Source organism: Salmo trutta, chromosome 15 (genome assembly GCF_901001165.1).
Source record: "Salmo trutta chromosome 15, fSalTru1.1, whole genome shotgun sequence".
Lineage (NCBI taxonomy): Eukaryota > Metazoa > Chordata > Actinopteri > Salmoniformes > Salmonidae > Salmo > Salmo trutta.
Window position 1 is genome coordinate 57,945,853 of NC_042971.1, and position 24,768 is coordinate 57,970,620.

Sequence of the window (24,768 nt, forward strand, 5' to 3'; positions counted from 1 at the left end):
CTGTGGTGCAATGTGGCGTTGGTGGATGGAGCGAGACATGATGTCCCAGATGTGCTCAATTGGATTCAGGTCTGGGGAACGGGCGGGCCAGTCAATAGCATCAATGCCTTCCTCTTGCAGGAACTGCTGACACACTCCAGCCACATGAGGTCTAGCATTGTCTTGCATTAGGAGGAACCCAGGGCCAACCGCACCAGCATATGGTCTCACAAGGGGTCTGAGGATCTCATCTCGGTGCCTAATGGCAGTCAGGCTACCTCTGGCGAGCACATGGAGGGCTGTGCGGCCCCCCAAAGAAATGCCACCCCACACCATGACTGACCCACCGCCAAACCGGTCATGCTGGAGGATGTTGCAGGCAGCAGAATGTTCTCCATGGCATCTCCAGACTCTGTCACGTCGGTCACATGTGCTCAGTGTGAACCTGCTTTCATCTGTGAAGAGCACAGGGCGCCAGTGGCGAATTTGCCAATCTTGGTGTTCTCTGGCAAATGCCAAACGTCCTGCACGGTGTTGGGCTGTAAGCACAACCCCCACCTGTGGACGTCGGGCCCTCATACCACCCTCATGGGGTCTGTTTCTGACCGTTTGAGCAGACACATGCACATTTGTGGCCTGCTGGAGGTCATTTTGCAGGGCTCTGGCAGTGCTCCTCCTGCTCCTCCTTGCACAAAGGCGGAGGTAGCGGTCCTGCTGCTGGGTTGTTGCCCTCCTACGGCCTCCTCCACGTCTCCTGATGTACTGGCCTGTCTCCTGGTAGCGCCTCCATGCTCTGGACACTACGCTGACAGACACAGCAAACCTTCTTGCCACAGCTCGCATTGATTTGCCATCCTGGATGAGCTGCACTACCTGAGCCACTTGTGTGGGTTGTAGACTCTGTCTCATGCTACCACTAGAGTGAAAGCACCGCCAGCATTCAAAAGTGACCAAAACATCAGCCAGGAAGCATAGGAATTGAGAAGTGGTCTGTGGTCACCACCTGCAGAACCACTCCTTTATTGGGGGTGTGTTGCTAATTGCCTATAATTTCCACCTGTTGTATTTTCCATTTGCACAACAGCATGTGAAATTTATTGTCAATCAGTGTTGCTTCCCAAGTGGACAGTTTGATTTCACAGAAGTGTGATTGACTTGGAGTTACATTGTGTTGTTTAAGTGTTCCCTTTATTTTAAGTGTTCCCTTTAGTTCCCTTTACAATTCCTGGAAGCTGAAAATGTCCCAGTTCTTCCATTGCCTGCATACTAACCAGACATGTCACCCATTGAGCATGTTTGGGATGCTCTGGATCAACGTGTACGACAACGTGTTCCAGTTCCTGTCGTAGAAATATTGGTCCAATAATATTTCTCAGATACCGGAACTTGTGAATTCAAATAGACTTTATTACAAAGTAACAAGCCGAGCTGGTCCATGGATCAACTGTCTTTCCCAGCCTCAGCACACTCCTTTTATACAGTTTCATCCTTACATACATAGTTACTCCTCTCTATGTAAATGATCAACTCTTTTTGGCATCGCACCACTATTATTTCCCACCCTATGTTCTTTCTTTGAGGCAGGCTTTTTCCCGCCTCTGCAAATCATTTAACAGTCTACAAATCACTGAACCGATTATATTGGTGGTGCAACTGTGACAGTTTGCTTAAAAAATAATAGGGGCCCCTACCAGGCTGCAGTCACAAGTTCATTCATTGTATAGATTATATCAGCACCCACCAGGCTATAGCCATAAGTACATTCATTATTGATTCTGACACTTCTTATCCAGGCATGCATCTGGATTACAATGTGGGTCTATTTCTTTTGTATATTGGCTTTTCTTATGCTATACAGGTGTAGTTACAGGTGCCTTTAAAGCTTTTGTCACGCCCTGACCATAGAGAGCCCTTGTTTCTCTATGGTGTAGTTGGTCAGGGCGTGACGAGGGGGTGTTCTAGTTTAAAATATCTATGTTGGTGTTTTTGGTTTGGTTCCCAATTAGAGGCAGCTGGTAATCGTTGCCTCTAATTGGGGATCATATTTAAGTAGCTATTTTTCCCACCTGTGTTTGTGGGATATTATTTTGTGTTTGTGCACCACGTAGTCACATTTCATTGTTCGTTTATTGTTTTGTTTTGCTGAAGTTTCACTTGATATTAAAGATGTGGAACTCTACGTACGCTGCGCCTTGGTCCAGTTCTTACGACAACCGTGACAGCTTTTAATGATTCTGTTTCATTACACTATTATTTCACAATATGTTACCGAAAAATCACCATATATTCCCACCAGTATCCAGCAACTATACAGAGAGCCCTTAAATTGCTGAAATAAAAAAATTAATTAAATGACGAGAATAGTCAAATGAACTGATACCTGACATGGAGTAATGTGAATCAAGAGGTTGTGAGTTCAATTTCCAAGTTAAGACATGTTGATTAATAATTACTACATAAATGAACATGCACCATGTAATCATGTTTGTCAAATATGTAACTTGAAAACACTGTGTGTGAGTATCCCTTGCCAACAGACAAAGAGCTATGAATCGATCAGTGGTTCACCAATCAGGGCCTTCACTGGCTTGGCATCCATAAGAAGGTGTGATTATTTTTCTATGGACACAAATGTTTTTGCAACGTTCCCATGAAACGTGTCTAGAATGGAGCTGTTCTGGTGACCATATTACCGCCACACCGGCATGAAGGCAGTCAAATTCCATGTGACCGTTTAGTCAAGGTAATTAAGCTTCTCCAAGCTCTGATGCTGCTGCTGGTCATTAGTGGCCTACCAAACTTGCTAACTGCCTGGTACTCAGTACTCTGTTGTCCCTTTAATCACTCTGACATCATTGTAAATGTAATCGAAAATCTAATCAAACACTTCTTGAGAGCCCATGAGCTCATGTTGCGCAACATTTCTATAGGCTATGCAATTGCGCAAGAAAACAGAGTGATGGCCTCTACTGAAATGTGGAGGATCCCATCAGCTTTCTATAGGCTAGCCTGCTATATTTATTTATCAACTTTCCTAATATTAAGCACATTGCTTGTATTTACAACAGGACTATAGCCTATCTGGCTGGCACAAAAATGAACAACGCGAAAAGCATCCTCAATTCGCAAGTGCATAGATGACATGTATTATTTCCTGCTGCCCCTGTTTAGATACAGGTGCATGATAATGGTCCATTGTAAATCAAAACAAATTTCACACATACATTATTTAGTATATGTAAAGACAAGATTAATTAAAAATAGTCTAATAGGTGACAATATTAGCCTTTCACTTGTGAATTACATATTATCACTTGGGAATAATGCCCAGCAAAAACAACAATGCCTTTTTTTGCGAATTTTTCTAATTGTAGTCGCACACCTCATGATCTCATTCCAAGATGGCATAGCAGTCAGACATCCTTTGTCCTCCTCTTGTCGTGTCCCGTGTATATATATATTTACATCTTTTCTTTGCATATCTTTTTATATATTTTTTTTCTAAAAACTCAACCTCAAAACACTCTTCTGCAACCCGCCTCACCAATTAAAAAAAGAAAGAAAGTATTATTTACCTCAAATCTGACGTTGGAGTTCAGCTAGCCACGGTTGGCGGTCATCAGCTATCCCTTAGCTCGAAAAGCTATTGCCAGTTTTGTACAGCGCGACTCAGACCAGAGCATACCGGACCTATTTTTCTCTCCATATCCCCAGATTTCTACCGCAGGCTCTGGACATTTACACCTGGATCTTGCAGCTAGCTAGCTGCTATCCGAGTGACTATTGGCTAACGTCGGTCCCGGAGCTAACATCAATTATTCCAAAGCTAGCCAGCTGAAGAGTTCCATCAGCCACTCCTAGGCTACAATCACCTATCCGGACCCGTTTTACTGCTGATGTGGAGCCTCATCGGGCCTTCACGACTGGACTACCGACGTTATCTGCCCGAGGGAGTTATCCAACTGGCCCCTCCGTTGCGACAAAACCTGAACGCCCATCTGCGGCCCGCTAATCGTTAGCTGTCTTATCGGCTGCTATCTTAATAGGTCTATCGGACAATTTTCTTGGGCCACTATAACTATAACCGTTTTGCCAATTGGACTGGTCCCCACTACCACACGGAACCCCACTAATCTACAAACGGAAATGCACAAGGTGGCTAAAAACAGACCTCCCTCCATCTTCTGCCAGCTTGCTACCTATGGCCCGGCTAGCTGTCTGAATCTCACTTGGACATTTATGATCACTCGGCTAAGCATGCCTCTCCTTAATGTCAATATACCTTGTCCATTGCTGTTCTGGTTAGTGTTTATTGGCTTATTTCACTGTAGAGCCTTTAGCCCTGCTCATTATACCTTATCCAACCTTTCAGTTCCACCACCCACACATGCTATAACATCTTCTGGTTTCAATTATGTTTCTAGAGACAATATCTCTCTCATCATCACTCAATGCCTAGGTTTACCTCCACTGTATTCACATCCTACCATACCTTTGTCTGTACATTATACCTTGAAGCTATTTTATCGCCCCCAGACACCTGCTCCTTTTACTCTCTATTCCGGGCGTCATAAACGACCAATTCTCATAGCTTTTAGCCGTACCCTTATTCTACTCCTCCTCTGTTCCTCTGGTGATGTAGAGGTGAATCCAGGCCCTGTATTGCCTAGCTCCACTCCTATTCCCCAGGCGCTGTCTTTTGATGACTTTTGTAACCGTAATTGCCTTGGTTTCATGCATGTTAACATTAGAAGCCTCCTCCCTAAGTTTGTTTTATTCACTGCTTTAGCACACTTTGCCAACCCGGATATCCTAGCCGTGTCTGAATCCTGGCTTAGGAAGTCCACCAAAAACTCTGAAATCTTCATCCCTAACTACAACATTTTCAGACAAGATAGAACGGCCAAAGGGGGCGGTCTTGCAATCTACTGCAGAGATAGCCTGCAGAGTTCTGTCCTACTATTCAGGTCTGTACCCAAACAATTTGAACTTCTACTTTTAAAAATCCATCTCTCTAAAAGCAAGTCTCTCACCGTTGCCGCCTGCTATAGACCACCCTCTGCCCCCAGCAGTGCTCTGGACACCATATGTCAACTGGCAGATAATAGGAGCTCAGTTACTGAGTGGACTGCCTGGCAACAAAGGGATTGGATATGCACGGTCACACGAGCGCGCTGTTCCTTCTTTTTCTCCTTGAATGAATACGCTATTGTCCGGTTGGAATATTATCGCAATTTTACGTAGAAAATACCATAAAGATTGATTTTAAACAGCGTTTGACATGCTTCTAAGCTCGGTAATGGAACAATTTGACTTTTCGTCTCTGGTACCGCGCTCGCACGTTATGCCTTTGGATAGTGCTCTGAATGCACGAACAAAACGGAGGTATTTGGATTATTTCGAACAAAAACAACATTTATTGTGGAAGTAGCAGTCCTGGGAGTGCATTCTGACGAAGATCAGCAAAGGTAAGAGAATATTTCTAATACTAATTCTGAGTTTAGGTGGCCCCGAACTTGGCGGGTGTCTGTATAGCTTGCTGTGATGGCTGAGCTATGTACTCAGAATATTGAAAAATGTGCTTTCTCCGTAAAGCTATTTTAAAATCTGACACAGTGGTTGCATCCAGGAGTAGACTATCTATAATTCTTTAAATAATTGTTATATATTTTGTCAACGTTTATGATGAGTATTTTTGTAAATTGATGTGCACATTCACTGGCATTTTGGTGGGAATACATTTTCTGAACATCACGCGCAAATGAAAATGCTGTTTTTGGATATAAATATGAACTTTATCGAACAAAACATACATGTATTGTGGAACATAATGTCCTAGGAGTGTCATCTGATGAAGATCGTCCGAGGTTAGTGCTTCATTTAGCTGTGTTTTGGGTTTTATTGACACATGTCCTTGCTTGGAAAATGGCTGTGTGATTATTTTGGTCTATGTACTCTCCTAACATAATCTAATATTTTGCTTTCGCTGTAAAGCCTTTTTGAAATCGGACAATGTGGTTACATCAAGGAGAAGTGTATCTTTAAAATGGTGTAAAATAGTTGTATGTTTGAGAAAGTTGAATTATGACATTTTGTTGTTTTTGAATTTGCCGCCCTGATATTTCACTGTCTGTGTCCCGCAGGTGGGTCCCACGTAGCCCATAGAAGTTAAATAAGCATGCCCAATTCAAGAAATTTAGAACCAGGAACAGATATAGCCTTTGGATCTCTCCAGACCTGACTGCCCTTAACCAACACAAAAACATCCTGTGGCGTACTGCATTAGCACCGAACAGCCCCCGTGATATGCAACTTTTCAGGGAAGTTAGAAACCAATATACACAGGCAGTTAGAAAAGCCAAAGCTAGCTTTTTCAAGCAGAAATTTGCTTCCTGCAACACAAACTCAAAAAGTTCTGGGACACTGTAAAGTCCATGTAGAATAAGACCACCTCTTCCCAGCTGCCCATTGCACTGAGGATAGGAAACTCTGTCATCTCTGATAAATCCACTATAATTGAGAATTTCAATAAGCATTTTTCTACGGCTGGCCATGCTTTCCACCTGGCTTCCCCTACCACGGTCAACAGCACTGCACCCCACACAGCTACTCGCCCAAGCCTTCCCCATTTCTCCTTCTCCCAAATCCAGTCAGCTGATGTTCTGAAAGAGCTGCAAAATCTGGACCCCTACAAATCAGCCGGGCTAGACAATCTGGACCCTTTCTTTCTAAAATTATCTGCCGAAATTGTTGCAACCCCTATTACTAGCCTGTTCAACCTCTCTTTTGTGTCGTCGGAGATTCCAAAAGATTGGAAAGCAGCTGCTGTTATCCCCCTCTTCAAAGGAGGGGACACTCTTGACCCAAACTGCTACAGACCTATATCTATCATACCCTGCCTTTCTGAGGTCTTCGAAAGCCAAGTCAACAAACAGATTAACGACCATTTAGAATCCCACCGCACCTTCTCCGCTATGCAATGTGGTTTCAGAGCTGGTCATGGGTGCACCTCAGCCACGCTCAAGGTCCTAAACGATATCGTAACCGCCATCGATAAGAAACAATACTCTGCTGCCGTATTCATTGACCTGGCCAAGGCTTTCGACTCTGTCAATCACCACATCCTCATCAGCAGACTCAATAGCCTTGGTTTCTCAAATGATTGCCTCGCCTGATTCACCAACTACTTCTCTGATAGAGTTCAATGTGTCAAATCGGATGGCGTGTTGTCCGGGCCTCTGGCAGTCTCTATGGGGGTGCCACAGGGTTCAATTCTTGGGCCGACTCTTTTCTCTGTATACATCAATGATGTCGCTCTTGCTGCTGGTGAGTCTCTGATCCACCTCTACGCAGACGACACCATTCTGTATACTTCTGGCCCCTCTTTGGACACTGTGTTAACAACCCTCCAGACGAGCTTCAATGCCATACAACTCTCCTTCCGTGGCCCCCAACTGCTCTTAAATACAAGTAAAACTAAATGCATGCTCTTCAACCGATTGCTGCCTGCACCTGCATCACTACTCTGGACGGTTCTGACTTAGAATATGTGGACAACTACAAATACCTAGGTGTCTGGTTAGACTGTAAGCTCTCCTTCCAGACTCACATCAAATATCTCCAATCCAAAGTTAAATCTAGAATTGGCTTCCTATTTCACAACAAAGCATCCTTCACTCATGCTGCCAAACATACCCTCGTAAAACTGACCATCCTACCAATCCTCGACTTCGGTGATGTCATTTACAAAATAGCCTCCAATACCCTACTCAATAAACTGGATGCAGTTTATCACAGTGCCATCCATTTTGTCACCAAAGCCCCATATACTACCCACCACTGCGACCTGTACGCTCTCGTTGGCTGGCCCTCGCTTCATACTCGTCGCCAAACCCACTGGCTCCAGGTCATCTACAAGACCCTGCTAGGTAAAGACCCCCTTATCTCCGCTCACTGGTCACCATAGCAGCACCCACATGTAGCACGCGCTCCAGCAGGTATATCTCTCTGGTCACCCCCAAAGCCAATTCCTCCTTTGGCCGTCTCGCCTTCCATTTCTCTGCTGCAAATGACTGGAACGAACTACAACAATTTCTGAAACTGGAAACACTTATCTCCCTCACTAGCTTTAAGCACCAGCTGTCAGAGCAGCTCACAGATCACTGCACCTGTACATAGCCCATCTATAATTTAGCCCATACAACTACCTCTTCCCCTACTGTATTTATTTATTTTGCTCCTTTGCACCCCATTATTTCTACTTTGCACTTTCTTCCACTGCAAATCTACCATTCCAGTGTTTTACTTGCTATATTGTATTTACTTTGCCACCATAGCCTTTTTTGCCTTTGCCTCCCTTATCTCACCTCATTTGCTCACATTGTATATAGACTTATTTTTCTACTGTATTATTGACTGGATGTTTGTTTTACTCCATGTGTAACTCTGTGTTGTTGTATGTGTCGAACTGCTTTGATTTATCTTGGCCAGGTCGCAATTGTAAATGAGAACTTGTTCTCAACTTGCCTACCTGGTTAAATAAAGGTGAAATAAAAAATAAAAATAAATGTAGCCTAGCCCATACGCCTTTATGTTTTGATGAGGTTTGTATCACAACTAGTGGCCAAATTACTTAAAATTACAGTGGCTCGCAAAAGTATCCACCCCCTTGGCATTTTTCCTATTTTGTTGCCTTACAACCTGGAATTAAAATAGATTTTTTGGAGGGTTTGTATCATTTAATTTACACAACATGCTTATCACTTTGAAGATGCAAAATATTGTTTTTTGTGAAACAAACAAGAAACAAGACAAAAAAACAAAACTTGAGCGTGCGTAACTATTCACCCCCCCCACCCAAATTCAATACTTTGTAGAGCCACGTTTTGCAGAAATTACAACTGCAAGTCTCTTGGGGTATGTCTCTATAAGCTTGCCACATCTAGCCATTAAAGAATTAGATTTTGCCCATTCTTCAAGGCAAAAGTGCTCCAACTCCTTCAAGCTGGATGGGTTCCGCTGATGTAGAGCAGTATGCTTAGGGTCATTGTCCTGCTGGAAGGTGAACCTCCATCCCAGTCTCAAATCTCTGGAAGACTGAAACAGAATTTCCCTGTATTTAGCGCCATCCATCATTCCTTCAATTCTGACCAGTTTCCCAGTCCTTGCCGATGAAAATCCTCCCCACAGCATGATGCTGCCACCACCATGTTTCACTGTGGGGATGGTGTTCTCGGGGTGATGAGAGGTGTTGGGTTTGCGCCAGACAGCGTTTTCCTTGATGGCCAAAAAGTGCAATTTTAGTCTCATCTAACCAGAGTATCTTCTTCCATATGTTTGGGGAGTCTCCCACATACCTTTTGGTGAACATCAAACGTGTTTGCTTATTTTTTTCTTTAAGCAATGGCTTTTTCTCTGGCCACTCTTCCGTAAAGCCCAGCTCTGTGGAGTGTACGGCTTAAAGTGGTCCCATGGACAGATACTCCAATCTCCGCTGTGGAGCTTTGCAGCTCCTTCAGGGTTATCTTTGGTTTTGCCTCTCTGATTAATGCCCTCCTTGCCTGGTCCGTGAGTTTTGGTGGGCATCCCTCTCTTGGCAGGTTTGTTGTGGTGCCATATCCTTTCCATTTTTTCATAATGGATTTAATGGTGCTCCGTGTGATGCTCAATGTTTCGGATATTTTTTTATAACCCAATCCTGATCTTTACTTCTCCACATCTTTGTCCCTGACCTGTTTGGAGAGCTCCTTGGTCTTGGTGCCGCTTGCTTGGTGGTGCTCCTTGCTTTGTGGTGTTGCAGACTCTGGGGCCTTTCAGAACAGGTGTATAAATACTGAGATCATGTGACAGATCATGTAACACTTAGATTGCATACATGTGGACTTTATTTAACTAATTATGTGACTTCTGAAGGTAATTGGTTGCTCCAGATCTCATTTAATGGCTTCATTGCAAAGGGGTGAATACATATGCACGCACTACTTTTCTGTTTTGGATTTTTTTTCATTTTTTTAAACAAGTTATTTTTTACATTTCACTTCACCAACTTGGATTATTTTGTGTATGTCCATCACATGAAATCCAAATAAAAATCTATTTAAATTATAGATTTTAATGCAACAAAATAGGAAAAACGCAAAGGGGGATGAATACATTTGCAAGGCACTGTATGCACATTAATCCACTTTACAAGGGGTGTGGGGCCTAACTGGCATACATAAGCAACACGTGAGTTTCAAGTTTGGGGAAGACAAGTTTTCACCATAAAAATGTACCTTAATAATAAAAGCATTACATGTATAATTGCATTTGCGTCACTTTTTATAATGGTGTTTTCAGCTAGTGGAGCATCTGCGCTTATATCCTACTACCATGTGCACATTGCTGCGCTTATAATGTGAAAAAATAGCCTAATAGTTTCTCAACATTTTATGCTAAACATTCTGATCTGTTGCATCAGCCACATTGCGTAAAAAGTTTTTTTGACGGTAGTGGTTGTATTAATTTGGGATCTATCGCATCCCATAACTGTCCCAGACTATGTTTGGAATATTTATTTCTCTTACAGAATAGAATAGGTCAACTTTTTTCCTATGGGGGATAGTAAATTGACATAGGCTAGTGCTTTTGCTGTTCGTTAGGGCTACTCATCTTGTTGGCTGACAAAAAGTAAATGTGTACAGTTCTTCCAATATCTTCAACATGCACCTCGGAATTGGATAAGGACGCACGCAGTTGCGTTCCCAGATGTGTCTGTCTTCACTTGTAGCCTGGGAAAAAGACCCGATCACGTGATGGAGAGCCATGTGAGTGAGCGGTGATTCAGAGCGCTCAGCACTCAGGGAGAAGGCCATTGGCCGCAAAATGCATGGATTTCTTTAGGGTACATTACGACCACACAAAGGGGATGCTGCTGTGAAATTCGAGGCATTATCAAGTGCTTGACAAATTGTGAATGAGTGACTGACATAGTGTGTACAGCCTGCGCATAAGACAAAGCAGAGCTCATGCCTTTCAAGCAACTTTTTTCAAATCATCATTAAAGTCACATCATGCAGCATAACAATGTATTAAAAATCTGAACATATAGCTCAAAGTTTGTAGAACAACAAAAGTTAACATTAATAACTCTAAATTAAGCATATAGGAGAACCTACTTCTTTGTTAACCGCTCAAATCGTTTGGAGAAAATATCATTTCTGTTTTATTCAGCTTTGTTCAATTGCATTCTTCATTCTATAAAATAATGGCACGGAATTCTAAGCAAATCTTGTCTGCTAAATTAACTAGTGTAGCCCACAGCCATTTGGCATAGCCAGATCAGGACAACTCAGTGCATTTATTTATTGAAATTTTTATTTAACCTTTATTTAACTAGGCAAGCCAGTTAAGAACAAATTCTTATTGACAATGACGGCCTACCCCGGCCAAACCCGGACGACTTTGGGCGCCACCCTATTGGACTGTCACGACTTCCGCCGAAGTCGGTCCCTCTCCTTGTTCGGGCGGCGTTCGGCGGTCGACATCACCGGCCTTCTAGCCATCGCCGATCCACTTTTCATTTTCCATTTGTTTTGTCTTTGTTTTACACACCTGGTTTCAGTCCCCCAATTACTTGTTCATTATTTAACCCTCTGTTCCCCCATGGTTTTTGTGAGTGATTGTTTGTATGTATACGGTCCGTTATTGTCGGCTAGTTTATTGTGTTGTATTTATTGATTCCTTGAGTAAATTACGTTCCTTACTCATATCTGCTGTCCTGCGCCTGACTCCTCCACACCAGCTACACACAGGACCCTTACAGACCTGGTGTTGTTCTACTCATATCTGCTGTCCTGCGCCTGACTCCTCCACACCAGCTACACACAGGCCCATTACAGACCTGGTGTTGTTCTACTCATATCTGCTGTCCTGCGCCTGACTCCTCTACACCAGCTACACACAGGACCCTTACAGACCTGGTGTTGTTCTACTCATATCTGCTGTCCTGCGCCTGACTCCTCCACACCAGCTACACACAAGCCCATTACAGACCTGGTGTTGTTCTACTCATATCTGCTGTCCTGCGCCTGACTCCTCCACACCAGCTACACACAGGCCGATTACAGGGACTCACAATCACGGCCGGATGTGATGCAGCCTGGATTCAAACCAGGTACTGCAGTGAGGCCTCTTGCACGGAGATGCATAGACCACTGCGCCACTTGGGAGCCCCGAGTGGAGCAGTGAGTATGCTATAGATTGACTACATTTTCTTCATATTATGCTTCTTTAGACCCGTCTAAAATAAATCATGGATTTATTGTGAAGATTTAGGCTATATTACATGGATTTATTAGAACTTTTTAAAATGCAGATGTTCCAAAGGTCTGCATCAGTGCAAGTGTCGAGATTTGTGTGTGGAAGCCAGGAGATGCTACATGTGTTTATGTTAATTAATGGTCAATTACTGTGAGACCGAGTTATTTGCTTGACAATCACCGGCTGATTAAATTTCGTGACCGCCACAGCCCTAGCCTAGAACATTAATATCTTACATTCTGAGAACATGGCAACCATCTTCTGTTTATGTTTGCTGGGACATTGATGGAATATTCTCCTAACCCTCAGAAAACTGGACACATTAATGTTTTCGCAATGTTTTCATGAAATGTGTTAAGAACATTAATAAGTTCTAGACACAATAAGTTCTGAGAACATGGTAAAGACATTCTAGGTAAGTTCTAATTATCATTAAGGGAAAGGTCTCTGGAAAACATTATTTGCAATTCACAGGAACATTACTATAAAAATGGTAGTTAATGACCTGATGAGACTCTTAAGGGAACATTCTCTAAAGTTTTGGGAACATTTGTTATTAGCTGGGCAGAGAGAGGGGAGAGAGACAGAGAGAGAAGAGAGAGAGATAGAGAAAGGGAGATCTCTATCCACTTTTTGAGAAGGAAACTGAACTGTTAAAAATGTTGTGGGTTTTTTCCAATGGAAAAATGGGAGTGTAATTCTACTGTATCTTCAATCTAGAGGCCCATAAAACAATAAGTCCATTCAAGTAAGTCAAGACTGTATGTTCACAGGGTATGTTGAGTGAGACGGCAGTTTGTGAGGAGGACTTTAAAGTGCAGGGTAGATGGTTATTCATGATTGTAGGAGAAAAGAAAGTGAAGAGTAGATGGTGATTCATGATTGGAGTAGAAAATAGACAATAACAGGAAAGATGTGGGCTGACTGGTCAGAGACCAGACAACATGTGGTGTACTAACAGACGAGAGTGCTGCGAGAAGAACTACTGTTTTGGGGAGATTTGTGGTGTGGTGTGAAAAAGAGCACTAAGATAACTTACTGTACTGTAGACCTGAGATGTGCCTTGTCTCAACCACTCAGGATACTGACAGACACCCAGCTAACAACAACTGTTCCCACAACTTTAGAGAACATTCCATTAAGTCTAATTAGGTCATTCATTAACGTTTTCATAGGAATGTTCGCGTGATCTGCAAGGAATGTTTCCAGGAGACCATGCCCTTAAATGTCAAAGAGATCTTACCCAGAATGTGGGTTACCATGTGGCTCCAGGTCATATACAAGTCTCTGCTAGGTAAAGCCCCACCTTATCTAAGCTCACTGGTCACCATAGCAGCACCCGCCGATAGCACGTGCTCCAGCAGGTATATCTCACTGGTCACCCCCAAAGCCAATTCTTCCTTTGGCCGCCTTTCCTTACAGTTCTCTGTAAATAGCCCATCCAACTACCTCATCCCCCATACTGTATTTATTTATTTATCTTGCTCCTTTGCACCCCTGTCTCTCTACTTGCACATTCATATATACATGTATATGTATATATATACATCTATATATATATTCTGCACATCTACCATTCCAGTGTTTAATTGCTATATTGTAAGTACTTCGCCACCATAGCCTATTTATTGCCTTACCTCCCTGTTTGTTTATTCCATGTGTAACTCTGTGTTGTTGTATGTGTCAAACTGCTTTGCTTTATCTTGGCCAGGTCGCAGTTGCAAATGACAACTTGTTCTCCACTTGCCTACCTGGTTAAATAAAGGTGAAAATATATATATATATATATATTTTTTTCAGAACTGAAGATATTAATCTTCTAGATACATTAAATGAAAACTGTGCAAGAACATTCATGTGCCCAGTTTTCTGTGGAGAATATTTCATCAACGTTCCACCAAGCATACATTTAACTCCCCTAGCTCCACCATGAGATAGGGTGCAGGCCAGGCAGCATGCTGTTAGCCAGCTTGCCAGCTTAGTGTAGTCTGCCACTAGCACAGTCAGTGTAGCCAGCTCAGCTATCCCCATTGAGACCATGTCTGTGCCTAGATCTAGGTTGGGCAAAACTAAACATGGCGGTGTTCACCTTAGCAATCTCACTGGAATAAAGACGTCCTCCATTCCTGTCATTATTGAAAGAGATTGTGATATCTCACATCTCAAAATAGGGCTACTTAATGTTAGATCCCTCACTTCCAAGGCAGTTAGTTATAGTCAATGAACTAATCACTGATCATAAGCTTGATGTGATTGGCCTGACTGAAACATGGCTTAAGCCTGATGAATTTACTGTGTTAAATGAGGCCTCTCCTCCTGGTTACAGTAGTGACCATATCCCCCGCGCATCCCGCAAAGACGGAGGTGTTGCTAACATTTACAATAGAACATTTCAATAAAAAAAGACTGAATTTTTGTATTTTGAGCTACTGTTTACAGGTCTCCTGGGCCATATACAGCGTTCCTCACTTAGTTCCCTGAATTCCTATTGGACCTTGTAGTCATGGCAGATAGTATTCCCATTTTTGATGACTTTAATATTCACATGACAAAGTCCACCGACCCAATCCAAAAGGCTTTCGGAGACATCATCGACTCAGTGGGTTTTGTCCAACATGTCTCCGGACCTACTCACTGCCACAGTCATACTCTGGACCTAGTTTTGTCCCGTGGAAAAAATATTGTAGATCTTAATGTTTTTCCTCGTAATCCTGGACTATTGGACCATCATTTTATTACGTTTGCAATCGCAACAAATAATCTGCTCAGACCCCAACCAAGGATCATCAAAAGTCGTGCTATAAATTCTCGGACAACCCAAAGATTCCTAGATGCCCTCCCAGACTCCCTCCACCTACCCAAGGACGTCAGTGTACAAAAATTAGTTAACCACCTAACTGAGGAACTAAATTTAAACTTGCGTAACACCCTAGATGCAGTCGCAGCCCTACAAACAAAAAACATTTGTCATAAGAAACTAGCTCCCTGATATACAGAAAATACCCAAGCCCTGAAGCAAGCTTCCAGAAAATTGGAATGGAAATGGCGCTGCACCAAACTGGAAGTCTTAAAACCTGTTGGGGCTAGGGGGCAGTATTTGCACGGCCGGATAAAAAACGTACCCGATTTAAACGGGTTACTACTCTTGCCCAGAAATGAGAATATGCATATAATTAGTAGATGTGTCTGTGAGTATAACAGAACTCATATGGCAGGCCAAAACCTGAGAAGATTCCATACAGGAAGTGCCCTGTCTGACAATTTGTTCTCCTTCTTGGGCATCTCTATCGAAAATACAGCATCTCTGCTGTAACGTGACATTTTCTAAGGCTTCCATTGGCTCTCAGAAGGCGCCAGAAAGTGGAATGACGTCTCTCCAGTCTCTGGGCGAAAAACAGCAGGAGATTTTGTGAGTGGTCAGGCAGGGAACAATGACACTGGAGATGCGCGTTCATGTGAATTCTCCATGTTTTTCTTTCTCTCTTTGAATGAATGCAACGTCGCCCGGTTGGAATATTAGCACTATTTTATGAGAAAAATGTATTTTAAACAGCGTTTGACATGCTTCGAAGTACGGTAATGGAATATTTTGACATTTTTTGTCACGAAATGCGCTCGCGCGTCACCCTTCGGATACTGACCTGAACGCACGAACAAAACAGAGGTATTTGGATATAACTATGGACTATTTTGAACCAAAACAACATTTCTTGTTGAAGTAGAAGTCCTGGGAGTGCATTCTGACGAAGAACACCAAAGGTAATCCAATTTTTCTTATAGTAAATCTGAGTTTGGTGAGGGCCAAACTTGGTGGGTGTCAAATTAGCTAGCTGTGATGGCCGGGCTATCTACTCAGAATATTGCAAAATGTGCTTTCGCCGAAAAGCTATTTTAAAATCTGACACCGCGATTGCATAAAGGAGTTCTGTATCTATAATTCTTAAAATAATTGTTATGTATTTTGTGAACGTTAATCGTGAGTAATTAAGTAAATTCACCGGAGGTTTGCGGTGGGTATGCTAGTTCTGAACATCACATGCTAATGTAAAAAAGCTGTTTTTTGATATAAATATGAACTTGATTGAACAAAACATGCATGTATTGTATAACATAATGTCCTAGGAGTATCATCTGATGAAGATCATCAAAGGTTAGTGCTGCATTTAGCTGTGGTTTTGTTTTTGTGACATTATATGCTAGCTTGAAAAATGGGTGTGTGATTATTTCTGGCTGGGTACTCTCCTGACATAATCTAATGTTTTGCTTTCGTTGTAAAGCCTTTTTGAAATCGGACAATGTGGTTAGATTAATGAGAGTCTTGTCTTTAAAATGGTGTAAAATAGTCATATGTTTGAGAAATTGAAGTTATAGCATTTATGAGGTATTTGTATTTCGCGCCACGCCACTGGCTGTTGACTAGGTGGGACATAAGCGTCTCATCTTGCCCAGGGAGGTTAAGACTAGCTTGGAAAGACAGTACCATGCAGTATCGAAGAGCCCTCAAACTTAATTGAGGAAGAAGAACAATCCAACATGTATTTTTAATGCTGTCGCAAAGCTACCTAAAAAGCAGTATTCCCCAAGAGAGGATGGCTTTCACTTCAGCAGTGATAAATTCATAAACTTCTTTGACGAAAAGATCATGATTGTCACGTCCTGGCCAGTATATAAGGTTAATTGTTTTGTAGTTTGGTCAGGGCGTGACAGAGGGTATTTGTTTTATGTGGTTCAGGGTGGTGTGTTTGATTAAGGGTGTTTGATTTAGTATTTCCGGGGTTTTGGTTTATAGTCTGTTTATGTATTTCTATGTCTAGTCTGGTGAGTGTGTTTCTATGTTGGTTAATTGGGATTGGGACTCTCAGTTGAAGGCAGGTGTTGTCTATCTGCCTTTGATTGAGAGTCTCATATATAAGGGTGTGTTTGTGTTTGTGATTTGTGGGTGATTGTTCTGTGTTCAGCCCTAGGCTTTGCCAGACTGTTTAGTTGTTCGTTGGTTTTCGTGTTTTGGAGTGCTCTTTTGATAATTTAAATAAAAGTAAAAATGAGCATACACGTACCTGCTGCATTTTGGTCCTCTTTCACCAACGACAACCGTGACAATGATCATCATTAGTGCTATTGGACCAGGTCTCTCTTGAAAAAAGATGTTATCTCAATGAGAAAAACCTGTATAAATAAAGGTAAAATATATATATTTTTTAAAAGGAAGCAAATTACAGACTCCTCTTTAAATCTGCGTGTTTCTCCAAAGCTCAGTTCTCCTGAGTCTGCACAACACTACCAGGACCTAGGATCGGGAGACACTCAAGTTTTTTAATCCTATATCACTGTACATATTCATTAAAATAGTAATGGCCTCTAAACCTTCAAGCTGCATACTGGACCCTATTCCAACTAAACTACTGAAAGAGCTGCTTCCTGTGCTTGGCCTTCCTATGTTGAACATAAGAAATGGCTCTCTATCCAAACTCACTAAAAGTGTCAGTAATAAAGCCCCTCTTGAAAAGCCAAACCTTGACCCAGAAAATATAAAAAACTATTGGCCTATATCAAATCTCCCATTCCTCTCAAACATTTTATAAAAAGCTGTTGCGCAGCAACTCGCTGCCTTCCTGAAAACAAACAATGTATACAAAACGCTTCAGTTTGGTTTTAGACCCCATCATAGCACTGAGACTGCACTCGTGAAGGTGGTAAATGACCGTCTAATGGTGTTAGACCAAGACTCTGCGTCTGTCCTCGTGCTCCTAGACCTTAGTGCTGTTTTGACACCATCAATCACCACATTCTTTTGGAGAGATTGGAAACCCAAATTGGTCTACACGGACAAGTTCTGGCCTGGTTTAGATCTTATCTGTCGGAAAGATATGTTTGTCTCTGTGGATGGTTTGTCCTCTGACAAATCAACTGTACGTTTAGGTGTTCCTCAAGGTTCCGTTTTAGGACCACTATTGTTCACTATATATTTTACCTCTTGGTGATGTAATTTGAAAACATAATGTTAACATTCACTGCTATGCGGACGATACACAGCTGTGCATTTCAATGAAACATGGTGAAGCCACAAAAATTGCCCTCCCTGGAAGCCTGTGTTTCAGACATAAGGAAGTGGATGGCGGCAAATGTTTTACTTTTAAACTTGGACAAAACAGAGATGCTCGTTCTAGGTCCCAAGAAACAAAGAGATTTTCTGTTGGATCTGACAATTAATGTTGATGGTTGTACAGTCGTCTCAAATAAAACTGTGAAGAACCTGTGCGTTACTCTGGACCCTGATCTCTCTTTTGACGAACATATCAAGACTATTTCAAGGACAGCTTTTTTCCATCTCGTATACATTGCAAAAATCTGAAACTATCTGTCCCAAAATGATGCAGAAAAATGAATCCATGTGTTTGTCACTTCTAGATTAGACTACCGCGATGCTCTACTTTCTGGCTACCTGGATAAAGCACTAAATAAACCTCAGTTAGTGCTAAACACGGATGCTAGAATCTTGACTAGAACCAAAAAATGTGATCATATTACTCCAGTGCTAGCCTCTCTACACTGGCTTCCTGTTAAGGCTAGGGCTGATTTCAAGGTTTTACTGCTAACCTACAAAGCATTACATGGGCTTGCTCCTACCTATCTCTCCGATTTGGTCCTTCCGTACATACCTACACGTACACTACGGTCACAAAACGTAGACCTCCTTATTGTCCCTAGAATTTCTAAGCAAACAGCTGGGGGCAGGGCTTTCCCCTATAGAGCTACATTATTATGGAATGGTCTGCATATCCATGTGAGAAATGTAGACTCGGTCTCAACCTTTAGATCTTTATTGAAGACTCATCTCTTCAGTAGGTCCTATGATTGAGTGTAGTCTGGTCCAGGGGTGTGAAGGTGAACGGAAAGACGAACCACCCTTGCTGCCTCTGCCTAGCCGTTTCCCCTCTCTCCACCGGGATTCTCTGCCTGTGAACCCTAGTACGGCGGCTGAGTCACTGGCTTACTGGTGCTCTTCCATCCCGTCCCTAGGAGGGGTGCATCACTTGAGTGGGTTAAGTCACTGACGTGATCTTCCTGTCCAGGTTTGTCGCCCCCCTTGGGTTCGTGCCGTGGGGGAGATCTTTGTGGGCTATACTCGGCCTTGTCTCAGGGTAGTAAGTTGGTGGTTGAAGATATCCTTCTAGTGGTGTAGGGGCTGCTCTTTGGCAAAGTGGGTGGGGCTATATTCTGCCTGTTTGGCCCTGTCCGGGGGTATTGTCGGACAGGGCCACAGTGTCTCCCGACCCCTCCTGTCTCAGCCTCCAGTATTTATGCTGCAATGGTTTATGTGTCGGAGGGCTAGGATCAGTCTGTTATATCTGGAGTATTTCTCCTGTCTTATCCGATGTCCTGTGTGAATTTAAGTATGCTCCCTCTAATTCTCTCTTTCGCTCTCTTTCGCTCTCTCTCTCCCTCTCTCTCTCTCTCGCTCTCTCTCTTTCTGTCTTCTCTCGGAGGACCTGAGCCCTAGGACCATGCCTCAGGACTACCTGGCCTGAGGACTCCTTGCTATCCCCAGTCCATGTGGTCGTGTTGCAGCTCCAGTTTCAACTGTTCTGCCTGCAGCTATGGAACGCTGACCTGTTCACCAGACGTGCTACCTTGTCCCAGACCCACTGTTGTAGACTCTCTCTCTCTACCACACATGCTGTCTCTAACTCTGAATGATGGGCTAAGAGCCATCTGACAATTCCCCCTGAGGTGCTGACCTGTTGCACCCTCTACAACCACTGTGATTATTATTATTTGACCCTGCTGGACATCTATGAATGTTTGAACATCTTGGCCATGTTCTGTTATAATCTCCACCCGGGCACAGCCAGAAGAGGACTGGCCACGCCCCAGAGCCTGGTTCCTCTCTAGGTTTCTTCCTAGGTTCCTTTCCTTTCTAGGGAGTTTTTCCTAGCTACCGTGCTTCTACATCTGCATTGCTTGCAGTTTGGGGTTTTAGGCTGGGTTTCTGTATAGCACTTTGTGAAATTGGCTGATGTAAAAAGGGCTTTATAAATACATTTGAAATTTGATTGATACAGAGAACATGGTTGCGATGAAAATCCATATATAAGTTTGGACACACCTACTCATTTAAGGCTTCTTCTTTATTTGTACTATTTTCTACATTGTAGAATAATAGTGAAGACATCAAAACTATGAAATAACACATGTGGAATCATGTAGTAACCTAAAGATTGTCAAACAAATCAAAATATATTTGAGAATTGAGATTCTTCAAAGCAGCCACCTTTTGGCTTGATGACAGCTCTGCACACTCTTGGATGATCTCCGCATGTGTGGTTCCCACCATGAAGCATGGAGGAGGAGGTGTGATGTTGTGGGGGTGCTTTGCTGGTGACACTGTCAGTGATTTATTTAGAAATTAAGGCACACTTTACCAGCATGGCTACGCCATCCCATTTGATTTGCACTTAGTGGGACGATCATTTGTTTTTCAACAGGACAATGACCCCAAACACACCTCTAAGCTGTGTAAGGGCTATTTTACCAAGGAGAGTCATGGAGTGCTGCATCAGATGACTTGGCCTCCACAATCACCCGACCTCAACCCAAATGAGATGGTTTGGGATGAGTTGTACCACAGAGTGAAGGAAAAGCAGCCAACAAGTGCTCAGCATATGTGGGAACTCCTTCAAGACTGTTGGAAAAGCATTCCTCATGAAGATGGTTGAGAGAATGCCAAGAGTGTGCAAAGCTGTCATCAAGGCAAAGGGTGGCTACTTTGAAGAATCTCAAATCTAAAATATATTTTGATTCGTTTAACACTTTTTTGGTTACTACATCATTCCATATGTGTTATTTCATAGTTTTGATGTCTTCACTATTATTCTACAATGTAGAAAATGGTAAAAAAAAAATAAAGAAAAACCCTTGAATGAGTAGGTGTGTCCAAACTTTTGACTGGAACTGTCTGTTCGGTGTGACGTTGATGGAATATTCTCCTAACATTCAGAAAACTGTACACATGAATGTTCTTGCAACTTTCCATGAAACACATCTAGAACATTAATGTTGTATATTCTGAGAACATTGTAAATACGATCTAGATAAGTTCTACTTGACATGAAGGGAATGTTCTCCTAACCTTAAACACCAAAACGTTCTAAAAAAGTTATCCGAAGGTTTTTGTAAACATAGACAGAATGTTCCTCTAACTAAAGGAACACTGGACACTCGGAACGTTACGGGTAAAATTACAAAAACTTTCTCCATCTGTAGAAATGTTAGATGGGCATCAAGAATAGAGATAAAATACTGTACTTGAAATCATAGATCAACTCAATGAATCTCAATTACTTTCTTTCTCAAATTATCATCTTTACATTTCTGTAGTACCATATTCTCAAAAAGAGACACATTTTTTAGGTCACATTTCTGAAGTCTTAACTAGCCTGTTTGTTTCCATCACCATCAGAAGGTGTTGTGTTTGTTTCCATCACCATAAGAAGGTGTTGTGTTTGTTTCCATCACCATCAGAGGATGCTGTGTTTGTTTCCATCACCATCAGAGGGTGTTGTGTTTGTTTCCATTATCATCAGAGGGTGTTGTGTTTGTTTCCATTATCATCAGAGGGTGTTGTGTTTGTTTCCATCACCATCAGAGGGTGTTGTGTTTGTTTCCATTATCATCAGAGGGTGTTGTGTTTGTTTCCATCACCATAAGAAGGTGTTGTGTTTGTTTCCATCACCATCAGAAGGTGTTGTGTTTGTTTCCATCACCATAAGAAGGTGTTGTGTTTGTTTCCATCACCATCAGAAGGTGTTGTGTTTGTTTCCATCACCATCAGAGGATGCTGTGTTTGTTTCCATCACCATCAGAGGGTGTTGTGTTTGTTTCCATCACCATCAGAAGGTGTTGTGTTTGTTTCCATCACCATCAGAGGATGCTGTGTTTGTTTCCATCACCATCAGAGGGTGTTGTGTTTGTTTCCATTATCATCAGAGGGTGTTGTGTTTGCACCAGAGGGTTGTGACAGTTGGTGTATTATGATTATGATGATACACCTGACTGCATGAAGGTAAGAGCCATTACAGAGAGATGATGGAGGAGGGGTTCTCTGGGCTGCGTTTATCTTTCTCCCTGGGTGTAGGTAGCCGGGGGCAGCAGGTACCCTAGTGGTTAGAGCGTTGGGCCAGTCACCGAAAGATTGCTGGATTGAATCCCCAAGCTGGCAAGGTAAAAAAAATATGTCATTCAGGCCCTAAACAAGGCAGTTAACACACTGATCCCTGGTAGGCCGTCATTGTAAATAAGAATTTGATCTTAACTGACTCACCTGGTTAAGTAAAAAAAAAAAGGAAGAGCTGCTGTAAGGGCTAGGAACATAAAAATGAAAGATCTAAATATCTTTATGATCCTAGTGTAAGGGCTGTATAATCATGCAGTTTATTAGATTAGGAAACCAATGGCAAGGTCATTAGAGAAGCTCATAGCTCCATAAGGAGAAATAGCCCAATAGAAGTGCATTTATACATCTCACTTTGAGTAGTGACGTGGTGCTTTTCTCTGTGATGGGGAATAACAAATGAGATAAGCGAACAGACCTGTCATTTAGTTTGGCCAGCTGACTTCTATAGATCAGGGTACACATTCTTAGAGTATCAGAGTAGGAGTGATATAGCATCATGTTTGACTTTTGTATCATCCCAAATGTGATTATATAGACACTTGATCCTAGATCAGCACTGCTGCTCTGAGATCCTTGTTAAATACGGGCTCAGAGAGATTGACTGTGGACTTTGCAGCAGCAACTGTGTATCTGTAAAGCCTGTGTGTTGTGAAAACAGATCTGATGCAAGGCATTTAGGACAGATGGTATCTAAGGCAGAGGGTACAAGGGAACCAGTGTGTCCAGTTCTGCAGTTCAGTGTGTGGCAGGGACACCAGGGTATCTGACTAGCTCAGACAGGTTTTCAGGACTGGCAAGTTGGGTCTCTCTGCTGTGTGAACACAAGCTCATGTTGCTACAGCGTCAGTTAGGGGAAGTGACTGGTCCCACAGCATTAGTTAGGGGAAGTGACTGGTCCTACAGTGTTAGTTAGGGGAAGTGACTGGTCCTACAGCATTAGTTAGGGGAAGTGACTGGTCCTACAGCATTAGTTAGGGGAAGTGACTGGTCCTACTGCATTAGTTAGGGGAAGTGACTGGTCCTTCAGCGTTAGGGGGAGGGGATGGTCCTTCAGCGTTAGGGGGAGGGGATGGTCCTACAGCGTTAGGGGGAGTGGATGGTCCTACAGCGTTAGGGGGAGTGGATGGTCCTACAGCGTTAGGGGGAGTGGATGGTCCTACAGCGTTAGGGGGAGGGGATGGTCCTACAGCGTTAGGGGGAGTGGATGGTCCTACAGCGTTAAGGGGAGGGGATGGTCCTACAGACATAGAGAAAGCACGTTTTGTTTTCTCAACTTCGTCAGGATGAGTCTGTCTGCTGCACATGACACGTGGAATGACACTTTGACATTTAAAAGAAAAGGCAGATCTCTGTGTGTCTGGGGTCTTTGATCTTGGGACTCTCAGCGTTACTTGGTGTAGGAGAGATTGTTTGTTGTTGAATGAGGAGAGGATGAGGAGATGAGGGGAGATGGAGGTGGATGAGAGGAGGAGGGGTGGGATGATTTACGCTGTCCATTTGAGATTAGCTGTCTGACAGTAAAGTTAATAAATCAGTATAGTTGTTGACTCACAGAGGCCTTGAGTAATATTGACTCAAAGCAACGCGGCTCTGTATCATTGTCTTTCATTCAGTTAATTTAGTCTGCCCGTCAATTCATCTTCCACAGCGCTCTACACTAAGGCATTAGCGGTGAGATTTCAGATGCAATATCGAACAGTTTTTCAATCAGACTGACTTACACATTCACACTGAGGTATGCGTGAGAAGACAGGAGTATTCTGATAGGAAGATGTTCCTCTGACATCCAGTCTTGTGCCATGGCGGACTCTCTTACTGAGCTGGTCCATATAGTCCAAATAAATGACATTTTGATGAACATGTTTATGTATTACAGATGAAAAGGAAACACCATACCACATTTGACTCTTTTTTTTTTTCTTCGTAGTTTGTCCCATAACTCTTTTTGTTAATTAAGTGTGGAGTGACACTTTAATAAATGTGTATAATTCTAACTAATATTAATTAACACTCTACATTGGTAAAGTATACGCAGTGTCCTCTGTGAAGAATGCTGTATTATTTCAAGAGTAGGAGACGTTTTTTTAAATTCTAATTATAACTTATACAGCAAAGAACATTTATCACAACGCTAAAGAAAAATACAGTAGCTTACATAGAGATAAAATGACAAGTTAATCCACAGAAGAGTTCTGAGGAAACAAAAAGCATTTACTTTGGCTTGGGCCTGAAGCTCCTCTCTCCTCTCCCCACTTACAAGGCCCTGTCCACTGAGAGAGATCCGGCGAAACCAGGCATTTCACGTAAATACATTC